Here is an 11,981-nt window from a genome sequence, read left to right as displayed (position 1 = left end):
GCAGTTTTCATGGAGCCCAAGAAAGTAAAATCTCTCACTGCCTCTATTTCTTCCCCTTCTATTTGCCAGGAGGTGATGGGACCAGTGGCCATGATCTTCGTTTTTTTGATGTTGAGCATCAGACCATATTTGGCGCTCTCCTCTTTCACCCTCATTAAAAGGTTCTTTAATTCCTCCTCACTTTCTGCCATCAAGGTTGTGTCATCTGCATATCTGAGGTTGTTGATATTTCTTCCGGGAATCTTAATTCCGGCTTGGGATTCATCCAGCCCAGCCTTTCGCTTGATGAATTCTGCATATAAGTTAAATAAGCAGGGAGACAATATACAGCCTTGTCATACAGAAAACCATAATAAAACATGAAATGTTTAAAAAAAAACACACTTCTCTATACAGGTTTGCCTTCAGATGGCTCAGGGGTTGGATAACTCCATACCCTCCAATATTTCTCCAATGAAAATAGGGACATTCTAAAGGACATTCTGGGATCAAATCAGAAACTGGGAAGGCTTCTCTAAATCAGGGGTGTCGCTGGAAAATAGGGACACTTGGAGGGTCTGAGTTTCTCAAAAAGCACATTTCGGGGGCAAAAGGTATGCAATACATCGAGACTGTGCATGGACTGCATAGAAAAAACAAGTACTCTCCAATATTTCTAGAATAAAATGTTGTGTGTGTGTATATATATAAAAATGACACGGAGCCATGACTTCTCCAGTTCATCATTTAGCATAATATTACACCTATCTAGGGTGTGCGCATCACAATTCCAAAGGAATTCAAGAAGTCTGGAATGGGAGTTGTGAAACTGGCAGGCTCTTGATAATCTCAGCTTTCTTTTCATTTATTTAAAAAACCACCATCATGTTTCTAGGCCTTATCGTTGTGAAGATACGTTGTGAAAGCAGGTGCAACGAATATTGAAGTTCCAGAAAGCCAGAGAGGTGGCTGAATAAAATTTTCATTGGCTCAGGAGGAAGCATCCTTGCCTCTCCCTTGATAAGGGAAAAAAACCAAGTGATGCAAATGCACTGTGTGTGTCTGTGTGCAGAATTCAACATTTCTCAGTCCAATTTTTTTAAAAGCACACACTGGTCTGACTATGCCTAATTCATTTGTAGATAGCAATCAACATGTGTCCCATTCATGGTTTTCATATAGACCCATAAAGGGAATAAAGTAGTCTTTCCTGGATGAAAATCCCAAAGAGTTGGGGCTGCCAGCTTCAAATTAAAAGCGAAGCTCACGCGCAAGGAAATCCCCAAACTGTTATGTCTGAAATAAAAGCTCTTCGTTCTGTTTAGGGAATGATAATGCTTGAAGTGCAAGTCAGTCCCGCAACATAAGGGAAATCCCTCAACCTGGCATCCTATTAGAAAGACCTGGACTGAAAGCAGTGGGTTTTATGGCAGTTCGCGACCAGCCTTTTTTTCACAGGCAAAACCACAGATCGCTCTGCTTCCCTTCTTCGGCTCCTAAAGAACGCTGGTACATCTGTTGGCTTGATGCTCATATAAACATACTGCAAAAAACTGCAGCTAAACTAAAATGAACCCCCGAGGTCTGATCAGCAGCAGATTTACTTCTTGCAGGCACTGCTGTGTTTTTGAAATTGGCGCAGGGGGCTCAGCGTGGCCGTTTTATTGATTGGATTTGGAGGGGGGAACAAGTGGGCTGATTCGAGAGACGCCATCATTGAGTTGTGTTTGCAGCTTTGACAGGAGCCAAAAATATCTCCGCCCCCCTCCACAATTGGGTTATTGGGGAAGAGGAGGCAACGCAGAGGTGAGCTGCTCATCTGTGGGTTTGTGTTTGGAACTGGCAGCCTGAGGAACAAATGACCCGACCCTCAGTGCTGTGCACATGTTGAAAACAGCAATGCTAAACACACATTAAAATAATTAAATTCAAATGAAGATGGCAGCAACTGCTAACAAACCTAAACGGCAGCAGAAAGGTCCTTAACATATACTTGACGGCTGTTTCAAATGAAATGACATGCTTGCCGCATGAATGGCATGAGGTAGCTTAGGTGCCACCACCAACCAGGCCCTGCTGCTGATAGCCATCCGATAATAATACAGTGGTACCTCAGGTTACAGACGCTTCAGGTTACAGACTCTGCTAACCCAGAAATAGTACCTCGGGTTAAGAACTTTACCTCAGGATGAGAACAGAAATTGCTGGCACGGCAGCAGCGGGAGGCCCCATTAGCTAAAGTGGTACCTCAGGTTAAGAACAGTTTCAGGTTAAGAACGGACCTCCGGAACGAGGTCTTAACCCGAGATACCACTGTAATCATCATCATCATCATCATCATCATCATCATCTATACCCCACATATCTGGCTGGGTTTCCACACACCCCAACATTTCTCTGATGAAAATAAGGACATCCTATTTCATAATGTTGTTGTTGTTGTTGTTGTTGTTGTTGTTGTTGTTGTTGTTACCCACCCATCTGACTGGGTTGCCTCAGCCACTCTGGGTGGCTTCCAACATTCATAAAAACATGATAAAACATTAAACATTTTTTAAAAAACTTCCCTATACAGGGCTGCCTTCAGATGTCTTCTAAAGGTTGCATAGTTACTTATCTCCTTGGCTCATGGGTCGCACAACTCCACAGCCTCCAACATTTCTCCAATGAAATTAGAGAGGTCCTATGAAAAAGAGGGATGTTCCAGGATCAAATCAGAAACTGGGATGGCTTCTGTAAATCCGGGACTGTCCCTGGAAAAAAGGGACACTCAGAGGGTTTGCCATCCATCAACCTCTATGGGGAGGGGAATCCTAAGCAGGGCTTCAGATAAAGGTCTTGGTTAGTGCTCCACCTCAGATACAGGAGAAGGAAGAGGAGGAGGAGGAGGAGAAGAAGAAGAAGAAGAGGGGGAGGAGGAGGAGGAGGAGGAGGAGGAGGAGGAGGAGGAGGAGTTTGGATTTGATATCCCGCTTTATCACTACCCAAAGGAGTCTCAAAGCGGCTAACATTCTCCTTTCCCTTCCTCCGCCACAACAAACACTCTGTGAGGTGAGTGGGGCTGAGAGACTTCAGAGAAGTGTGACTGGCCCAAGGTCACCCAGCAGCTGCATGTGGAGGAGCGGGGAAGCGAACCCAGTTCACCAGATTACGAGTCTACCGCTCTTAACTACTACACCACACTGGCTCTCAGAGAAGTGGGTGGCAGGCTCTCAGAGAGGCGAATTCTTGGTTACATTTATATCCCACTGCTTCTCCAAGTAGCTCATGACGGTGTACATCAGGTGTTGGGGAACTTTGGCCCTACAGATGTTGCTGAGCTACAGCTCCCCCAGCCAATGGCCAGGGATGATAGGAGTGGTAGTTCACTCGCATCAGGAGAGCCCAAGGTTCCCCACCCCCCAGGTGTATATGGTTTCTCCCCCCCCCCTTGGTTCTCACAACAACCCTATAAGGTAGGTTAGGCTAAGACAGAGCAACAGGTCCAGGTGAGGCTTCTTGGCCAAGTAAAGATGTGAATGGGGGTCTTCCCACTGCTAGTCACCCCGGGGCTCTGTTGGGAGGAAAGGGAATATATAAATTTAATAAAGGATACAATCGTTATCCGGTTCTAAACCAGGTGGCCTTTGGTCACCTCTACAGTGATGCTCACCTTTTAGTGGAGAAAGATAGAACTTCTCCTTATTGTGCTATTGGATGAATATTTTAGATGTTCTGTATTACGCATTGATTTAATATTTTCCAGCTCTTGTTTGCATTTCGTCTTGATACTTTATTGTCTAAAGCAATAACTGCAAATCATCATCCTGATACTCTAACCACACTAATCATATAACTGACTGACTAGTGATAGACTTTATTTATTTATTTTTTACTGCAGCTTCTGGTAGGGTATTTAATTTACTTTGGGTCATATATGTGTGTGTGTGTATATATATATGCCCTGTTATTTTATTTTGCAGCTCTTTCCCTATTGGCAGCCTCCTTAGACAGGAGCATCATCTGGAATTTTGCATGTCATGAACCAATGTGCTTTGAGTAATGATGTGCAAAATTCCAGAGTCTGTTAACAGGGAGTGACTCAGATGACCTGCTCGCCTGCCAGGAATAGGAAACAGGAGTGAGCACTTTGCATTATATAAGAATAGGAAAAAGCAGCTGCTGCACGCAATGTTAACATACAGTGGCCTTCACTGTTAAAAGAATCTCTTATAAAGCACCCAAATTCCTGCCAGTTGTGGAATAATGTGTCAGGCCCTCAGCACCACCAGGAAGACACCAACAAATTCCTCAAGGACCTCCCTACACATGAATCTGCCTGAGCCCTACACTCAGCACCAGAGATCCATCCCCATGTTTCTCTTCCAAAGGAGGTGCAAAAGGTGGCAATGACAGAACAGGCCTTTTCAGTGGTGCCTCCCTCATTATGGAACTTCCTCCTCAATGTGACGCGGCAGCTAAAAAAGCCAATGCAATTCTGGGCTGCATCAATAGGAGTATAGCATCTAGATCAAGGGAAGTAATAGTGCCACTGTATTCTGCTCTGGTCAGACCTCACCTGGAGTACTGTGTCCAGTTCTGGGCACCACAGTTCAAGAAGGACACTGACAAACTGGAATGTGTCCAGAGGAGGGCAACCAAAATGGATAGCCATGTTCAAATATATAAAAGGATGTCACATAGAGGAGGGAGAAAGGTTGTTTTCTGCTGCTCCAGAGAAGCGGACACGGAGCAATGGCTCCAAACTACAAGAAAGAAGATTCCACCTAAACATTAGGAAGAACTTCCTGACAGTAAGAGATGTTCGACAGTGGAATTTGCTGCCAAGGAGTGTGGTGGAGTCTCCTTCTTTGGAGGTCTTTAAGCAGAGGCTCTGATGATGTTTCCTGCTTGGCAGGGGGTTGGACTCGATGGCCCTTGTGGTCTCTTCCAACTCTATGATTCTATGATTCTATGATTCTATGAAACTCACTTGGCACCAACACTCCCAGCTTTTAGGCACTGGGCAAGTTTTATGCAGGTTTTAGGATCTTAATTTGATCATAAAGGCGTGTGATTCTCACCTGGAACTCAGTAAGAAACAACGATTTGAATGTGCTATAAACATGCAACACCAGATGGCACCAGAGAGCAGGAAATTTTTATACAAGTTTTTCCATAGGGTTTTGTTGTTGCTATAACAATCTAATTTCTGACTTATTTATAGTGTGGTTTTTCCCCCTCTGTGTGTAGATCCATCCCTGGTTTGGGTGTTCACCTTTTACTGGGGCAGGATTAGCTCCTTTTCTTCTTGATGATGGAAAGTGCATTATTCCGTGTTATGGTTTTAAAACGTTCTGCATTTTAATATTGTGAATTTTAACATTCTGCAAGTCGCTTTGAGAAAAGAGGTGAACAGATATAACATGCAACAGCAAAATAGAGTAAGTAAATAATAAATTGGAGCATGTCTGGAAGAGGGAAACCATGATGGTAAGGAGTCTGGAAATCAAATCTTATAGGGAATCGTTGAAAGGGCTGGGTCTGTTAGCATGGAGATTAAGGGGAGACATGATAGTGGTGAGGCAATATCTGAAAGGATCACATGCAGAAGAAGGTAAAGCAGACTTGTTTTCAAGCTCCCCCCCTCCTTCCCCCACTCCCCCTAAAACTGCTGTGGAGTTTTCCCTGTTCTTCTGAAGCAGATCTCTGGGATGTGTTGAGTGCACATGCAGGAAGAAGAAGAAGAAGATTTTGGACTTGATATCCTGCCTTTCACTCCCTTTTTAAGGAATCTCGAAGTGGCTAACATTCCCCTTTCCCTTCCTCCCCCACAACAAACACTCTGTGACGTGAGTGGGGCTGAGAGACTTCAGAGAAGTGTGACTGGCCCAAGGTCACCCAGAAACTGCATGTGGAAGAGTGGGGAATCGAACCCAGTTCACCAGATCACGAGTCCACCGCTCTTAACCACTACACCACAACATGGGGGGGGGGGGGGAGTCGTACTATGCAAACAGGAACCCTTGCACTGCTTACCACTGCATGGGACACATGCCACTTGTCTTGCCTCTGAAGCAACTGAAACCGAGTGCTCTCCATCTTCTTCTGTACGACAGCCTTTCAGATATTTGATTACCAATCTCCTGTCTCTCCTTACTTTCCGTAATGGGTGGAAAGTTGCAGGGAGGAAGGTTTCGGCAACATGTTGTTGGCATCCGTTTGTCTGGGGAGACAATGGAGGAATGCGCCATTGGGGACAAGTCAAGCCATTGGAGGGTTACTGAGCCTGCTGTAGCTCTAGAGACCGATACGGGAGAGACATGTTTTGTTGCAGCTGGGGCAGATCAAGGCGTCCAGTTGTGCTGATGCAGATGCGTGATGGCGTTTCTTCTCTCTGCGCTCCTCCCAGCCATCATTCCACCTCTGGCCACTGCTGTGGATGCACAAGCTGACTGTCTGTCCCCAGGCACTGAGGTCATCTGCAAGGGATTCCCACATGGCAGGGGTGATGTTGCCAGCCTTTATGTTTCGTCTGCAGACCTCTTTGTAACACACAGTTGGTCTGCCAACGGGCCTGGTGCCTGAAGCCAGTTCCCCACAGAGCACGCCCTTGGGGATCCTGCCCCCTTCCATTCTGTGGACATGACCAACCCAGCATAGACATCGCTGAGACAGAAGTGCAAACATGCTGAGAAGGTGGGCTTGAGAGAGCACATCCATCTTTCTTTCTTTCTTTCTTTCTTTCTTTCTTTCTTTCTTTCTTTCTTTCATAACTTTTTATTCAAAATTAAAACAAAACATATTATCCAGAAACATATCATCCTTATTTTCCCCCATTTTCCTCCCTCCCCCTCCCTCCCCCCACAGAACCCACCCACCCCCTGACTTCCCTCAGTTCCAGTCTATGATTTTTCTAAAAATGCTGTTTTCTGCATGTTACACAGTTGTATAAATCCTCAAACTATTTAGCTGATTATTATCAATAAAAAATTTGTGAATGTTTATTCAAAACCAGCCAAGGAGTCCAGTTCGCTTTGTTGTGTCTTCAAATACTCTGTATAGGGTTCCCATTCATCTTTAAAGTCACAGTTATCCTTGTCCTGTAGCTTATATGTCAGTTTTGCCAGTTCTACATAGTCCGTCAATTTTTCTTGCCATGATTCTTTAGTTGGGGTTTCTTCAGTCTTCCATCCTTGTGCTACCAGAACTCTCGCGGCCGTTGTCGCATACATGAAGATGTTTTTCAGCTTTTTTGGCAGATCTTTCCCTACAATCCCTAATAAAAATGCTTCAGGTTTTTTAACAAATGTTAAATGGAACATTTTCTTCAATTCGTTGCATATCATTTCCCAAAATTTTTAAATTACCTTACAACCCCATCACATATGATAAAATGTCCCCTCCTTTTCCTTACACTTCCAACATATATTTGAACTGGTTTTGTACATGTTCCCTAACTGCACTGGTGTTGTGTACCATCTGTACATCATCTTCATGTAATTCTCCTTCAATAGGGAACAATCTGTAAACTGCACATCTTTCTTTGAGACTCTGCCCTGCCATGGGATGCCCAAAATTGTCCTCCTGACGCAGCACATATGGAAGGCATTGAGGCATTGTTCCTGGAGGGTGCAAGTTGCCCACTATAGGAATAACAGAGATGACGGGAGGTTGAATGAGGGTGAGCTGTGCAGAAGCACGCTGGCAAGCATGCTCCAAAGAGGCCGCTGGCTAGCTCTGCCGAGGCTCCTTTTATTAGCAGAAGTCAACAATTAGAAACAGTAGTGAAACCACCCTGAACATGACGTATTTCCATCTAAGCACATTTCCAGCATTGGCAAATACACGTGTCAGCAGGTGTTTCCCTAAAATGTTCCCCGATACTTGATTACGTCTGCATCCCCGGTCATGCTCAAGCCAAGCGTTATATCTAGTAAACATATCTGTGAGAGGACAAATGGTCAGGGGGGAAGCCCTGTTTTCTAGTCAAGAAGGCAAGAGGTCAGGGAGAGAAGGTGCAACGCTCCTTGACACAGTTGCATGTCTGGTGCGAGGTTTGCCTTCGCAAAGCGGAGCGTTACCTCAGCCCATGGCTCACTTCCATAAGGCAGCGTGCTCAACATGCAAGCCTGGAGACACTCCCTAACAGGAACACTGTCTGTCATTTAGCTACTGGGCCAGGCTCAAGATGTTGGTAAGTAAAGGTAAAGGGACCCCTGACCATTAGGTCCAGTCATGACTGACTCTGGGGTTGCAGCGCTCATCTCACTTTATTGGCCAAGGGAGCTGGCGTACAGCTTCCGGGTCATGTGGCCAGCATGACTAAGCCGCTTCTGGCGAACCAGAGCAGCACAGGGAAACGCCGTTTACCTTCCCGCTGGAGTGGTACCTATTTATCTACTTGCACTTTAACGTGCTTTTGAATTGCTAGGTTGGCAGGAGCAGGGACTGAGCAACGGGAGCTCACCCCGTCGAGGGGATTCGAACTGCCGACCTTCTGATCAGCAAGTCCTAGGCTCTGTGGTTTAACCCACAGCGCCACCTGCGTCCCCAAGATGTTGGTATCAGTGTACAAAGCCCAGTATACAGCTTGGGAGCAGGATATTTAAAATATTGTCTCACTGCCCTAGATACCCAACTAGTCACTGCAGAAGAGAGCATCCAGCAGATAGCATCCTATCAGGAGGCCCATTCTTCACAATGTTGGAATCAGTCCTTTAGTGCATCAACACCAGCCCTTTAGAACTGCATCCCATTTTTCATCAGACAGATGCCCTTCCTATTTTCCTTTCATAGAATCATAAAATTGTAGAGATGGAAGGGACCCTGAGGGTCATCTAATCCAACCCTCCGCAATGCAGAAATCTCAACTAAAGCACCCATGACAGAAGGTCGTCCAACCTCTGCTTAAAAACCTATATAAAAAAAAAACTGATTGCAAACTGTATCAATCAAAAACTGATTAATTTTTTCCCTCTGGGCCAGAGGTTTATGCACCATTTTCCATGGTGCCAAATGCTGTGGTTGCTAGGCATGCAAATAGGGCTGAGAGGAGGGTGGGGATTGGTATAATGGGTGCTGCTATTGCAAAGACCTTGCTGGCTCACTAAAGAAGAAGAAAAGTGTGATATCGGGTATTGGCATTTGGGGTCTCTCTCCGACGTGAAAGGTTGAAAGCTTCCCCCAGACACAGTCTATTAGTTTTATTTTCCTCTCCGCTTCCCAGCAGTTCCTCTCCCACTCCCACACTGGCAAAGAAGTTTGGGAGTGTAAAGCAGACTCAGAAAGGTTTTGAAACATTATTAGAATACATTTGAATATACATCGGAGTTAATATAACATTTGCGTTCTTCATTGACAGATGGGCCCTTTACGCCCCCTTCCTTTTTCCAAACACCACGTTTGTGCCCCTAAGAAAAATCATTAGAGGATCAATGTTGCTATTTGAAGGATATTTTCCATTCCAGCGGAGAACAAGGAAAATTGGTGTTAGGTGACATCTACTGACTGACGGAAGGTACCATAGCTCTGCTTTCCACAGAAACCCAAAAGCCAGTCTTGTTTTTTTAGAATGCTTTCCCCTTTTCACAGGAATAAACGGATAGCCACCAGCTTGCAGATGAGGAACTATGAGTAAGTGATGATAAGCTGGGTTTTCTTTTTGTGTGCTGGGCTCTAAGACCACACGGTTCCAAACACTTTTGATTTCTTTTTGCTTGTGGTTTCAGGCAGGATGCTATCAGTAACTTCCTAGCAGCAGCATCGTTTCCTAAAGGTTACTCATCTAAAGCAGAAATGGGCAGTCTTTTTTCCACTGAGGGCCACTTTCCTGTGGAAGTAATCTGTCAGGGGCCACGTGTCAGCAATGGGCAAGATCAGAGCCAAAAACAAAGATGTCTGTGTTTTTAAAAATGTGCATGCTAAAAAATGCAAAAGCAAATTCAATGTGATGTTTAGTGTTGGTCCTTGGAGGGAATGCCTGTTCTAAGCTGGTACTTGCCATATGCGGTTTTCATTAAAAAAATATTTTTGCATGAATTTTTTTTTGGCAAGAAATTAAAGCGATTTCCCCCCAAAAATGATAAATCTGGTGCCCAATCCAATGTGGGCATATTCTTAGTCAATCAAAACATTGGAAGCAATTGATTGGCTCAATTGCCTAAGCCATGGGTAGGCAAACTAAGGCCCAGGGGCCAGATCCAGCCCAATTACCTTCTAAATCCGGCCCGCGGATGGTCTGGGAATCAGCATGTTTTTACATCAGTAGAATGTGCCCTTTTATTTAAAATGCATCTCTGGGTTATTTGTGGGGCATAGGAATTCGTTCATTTTTTTCCCTTCAAAATATAGTCCGGCCCCCCACAAGGTCTGAGGGACAGTGTACCGGTCCCCTGCTGAAAAAGTTTGCTGACCCCTGGCATTGCAGCCCACTTTTTATTTAATAACATAGTCTAATGGATTTTCTGGGGGGGAAATTTGAGCAGTTGTAATGGCTTAAGCACCCAGCTACGCCAACCCCAATGCCCTGGATTTTGTGGCTGAGGTGAGCATAGAAGCCTGTGCGCCATTGTGCACTTGAAGGGAGCTTAAAAGCCTGAAACGGAACTCCATACAGTGCTGCCCGACTGCCAAACATTACACCCACAGTATGTTAAGCGAAAAGAAGTGACTAAACACAGCTTTCTCTCTGTTTGGAGGGGTTTGGCAGACTGGCACAAATTGGAAGGCTGTGGTGGGCAGATTTGTTCCAGCTATTTTTTGATTTTATGCAAATAGCAGAATGCAGAATGCCAAACTATCTCCGGCTGTGACTGACAGCGCTGACAGTCCCACATTGCAATGACATCTGGGGAAGTGCGAGGAGAGGGGGGGAGGAGGAAAACCATTCCGTTTCCTTTAATAGAAAATATAAAGGACAATCATGGAAGACGAGATAGTGCTGTCGGGTGCTGAACATGAATAATCTCAACCTATCTGTGCAGTGTCTGCCAAATCAAAAAGACACACACCATGATGTTTCCTACTAATGAGACATTTAGGAACATAGTTTAACTTCTTCAGTTCATGAGCCTCCAGATTGTTGGGTGAGAATTCTGGGTATTGTAGTCAACCCAAGATTCCCTGTTTTAGAATTTAGGAGGCTGCCTTACACGAAGTCAGACCCATTGGTCCATCTAGCTCAATATTGTCGGCACTGACCGGCAGGTGCTCCCTAAGGTTTCAGAAAGTAGTCTATCTCCCTACCTGGATTGAACTTTGGTCCTTCTCCATGGATAGCAGATGCTCTGAACTACAACCCTTTTCTCAGTCTCACCCGCATCTCTGTGTGAACCTCTGCTTTTGGCTTGGTGTGTTAGCATCAGATTGGCAACAGTCAGTCAACCAACCAACCAACCAACCAAACTGTTGCTACTTAGGCAAAGGCCATGTCATGGACTGGTTGGACTGGAAACCATCTGGTGGGGGGAACCATCTGGAGGACCGTCAAGGGAAGAAGGATACGTCTCCCAAACTGGGCCGGATTTAGGCTTGATGAGGCCCTAAGCTAGTGAAGGTAATGGGAACCTTTATATGTCCAGCTGTTCTTTGTCAACAACAAATTGCTGCTGTTTTTTGTTGTTGTTGAATATATGCTATATGGCAATTTATGGATCTAATAGGTCCATACACAACACAAAACACTGTTGCTGTGTGTAGGTTTTATTTTATTTGTTTTTATTTTATATTTTGGAAATGTACATTCAGGTGTGTGTTTTTTTTAATGGGGAGGGGGCAAGAGAGTGGGACCCTAAGCTGTAGCTTGTTTAAAAGGTAAAGGTACCCCTGCCCGTACGGGCCAGTCTTGACAGACTCTGGGGTTGTGCGCCCATCTCACTTAAGAGGCCAGGGGCCAGCGCTGTCCGGAGACACTTCCGGGTCACGTGGCCAGCGTGACATCGCTGCTCTGGCGAGCCAGAGCCGCACACGGAAATGCCGTTTACCTTCCCGCTGGTAAGCGGTCCCTATTTATCTACTTGCAC

Source organism: Podarcis cretensis (assembly GCF_951804945.1).
Source record: "Podarcis cretensis genome assembly, chromosome: 7".
In the NCBI taxonomy this organism is placed as follows: domain Eukaryota; kingdom Metazoa; phylum Chordata; class Lepidosauria; order Squamata; family Lacertidae; genus Podarcis; species Podarcis cretensis.
The sequence above is the reverse complement of the archived record's forward strand: the minus strand, read 5'-3'. Positions refer to the sequence as shown.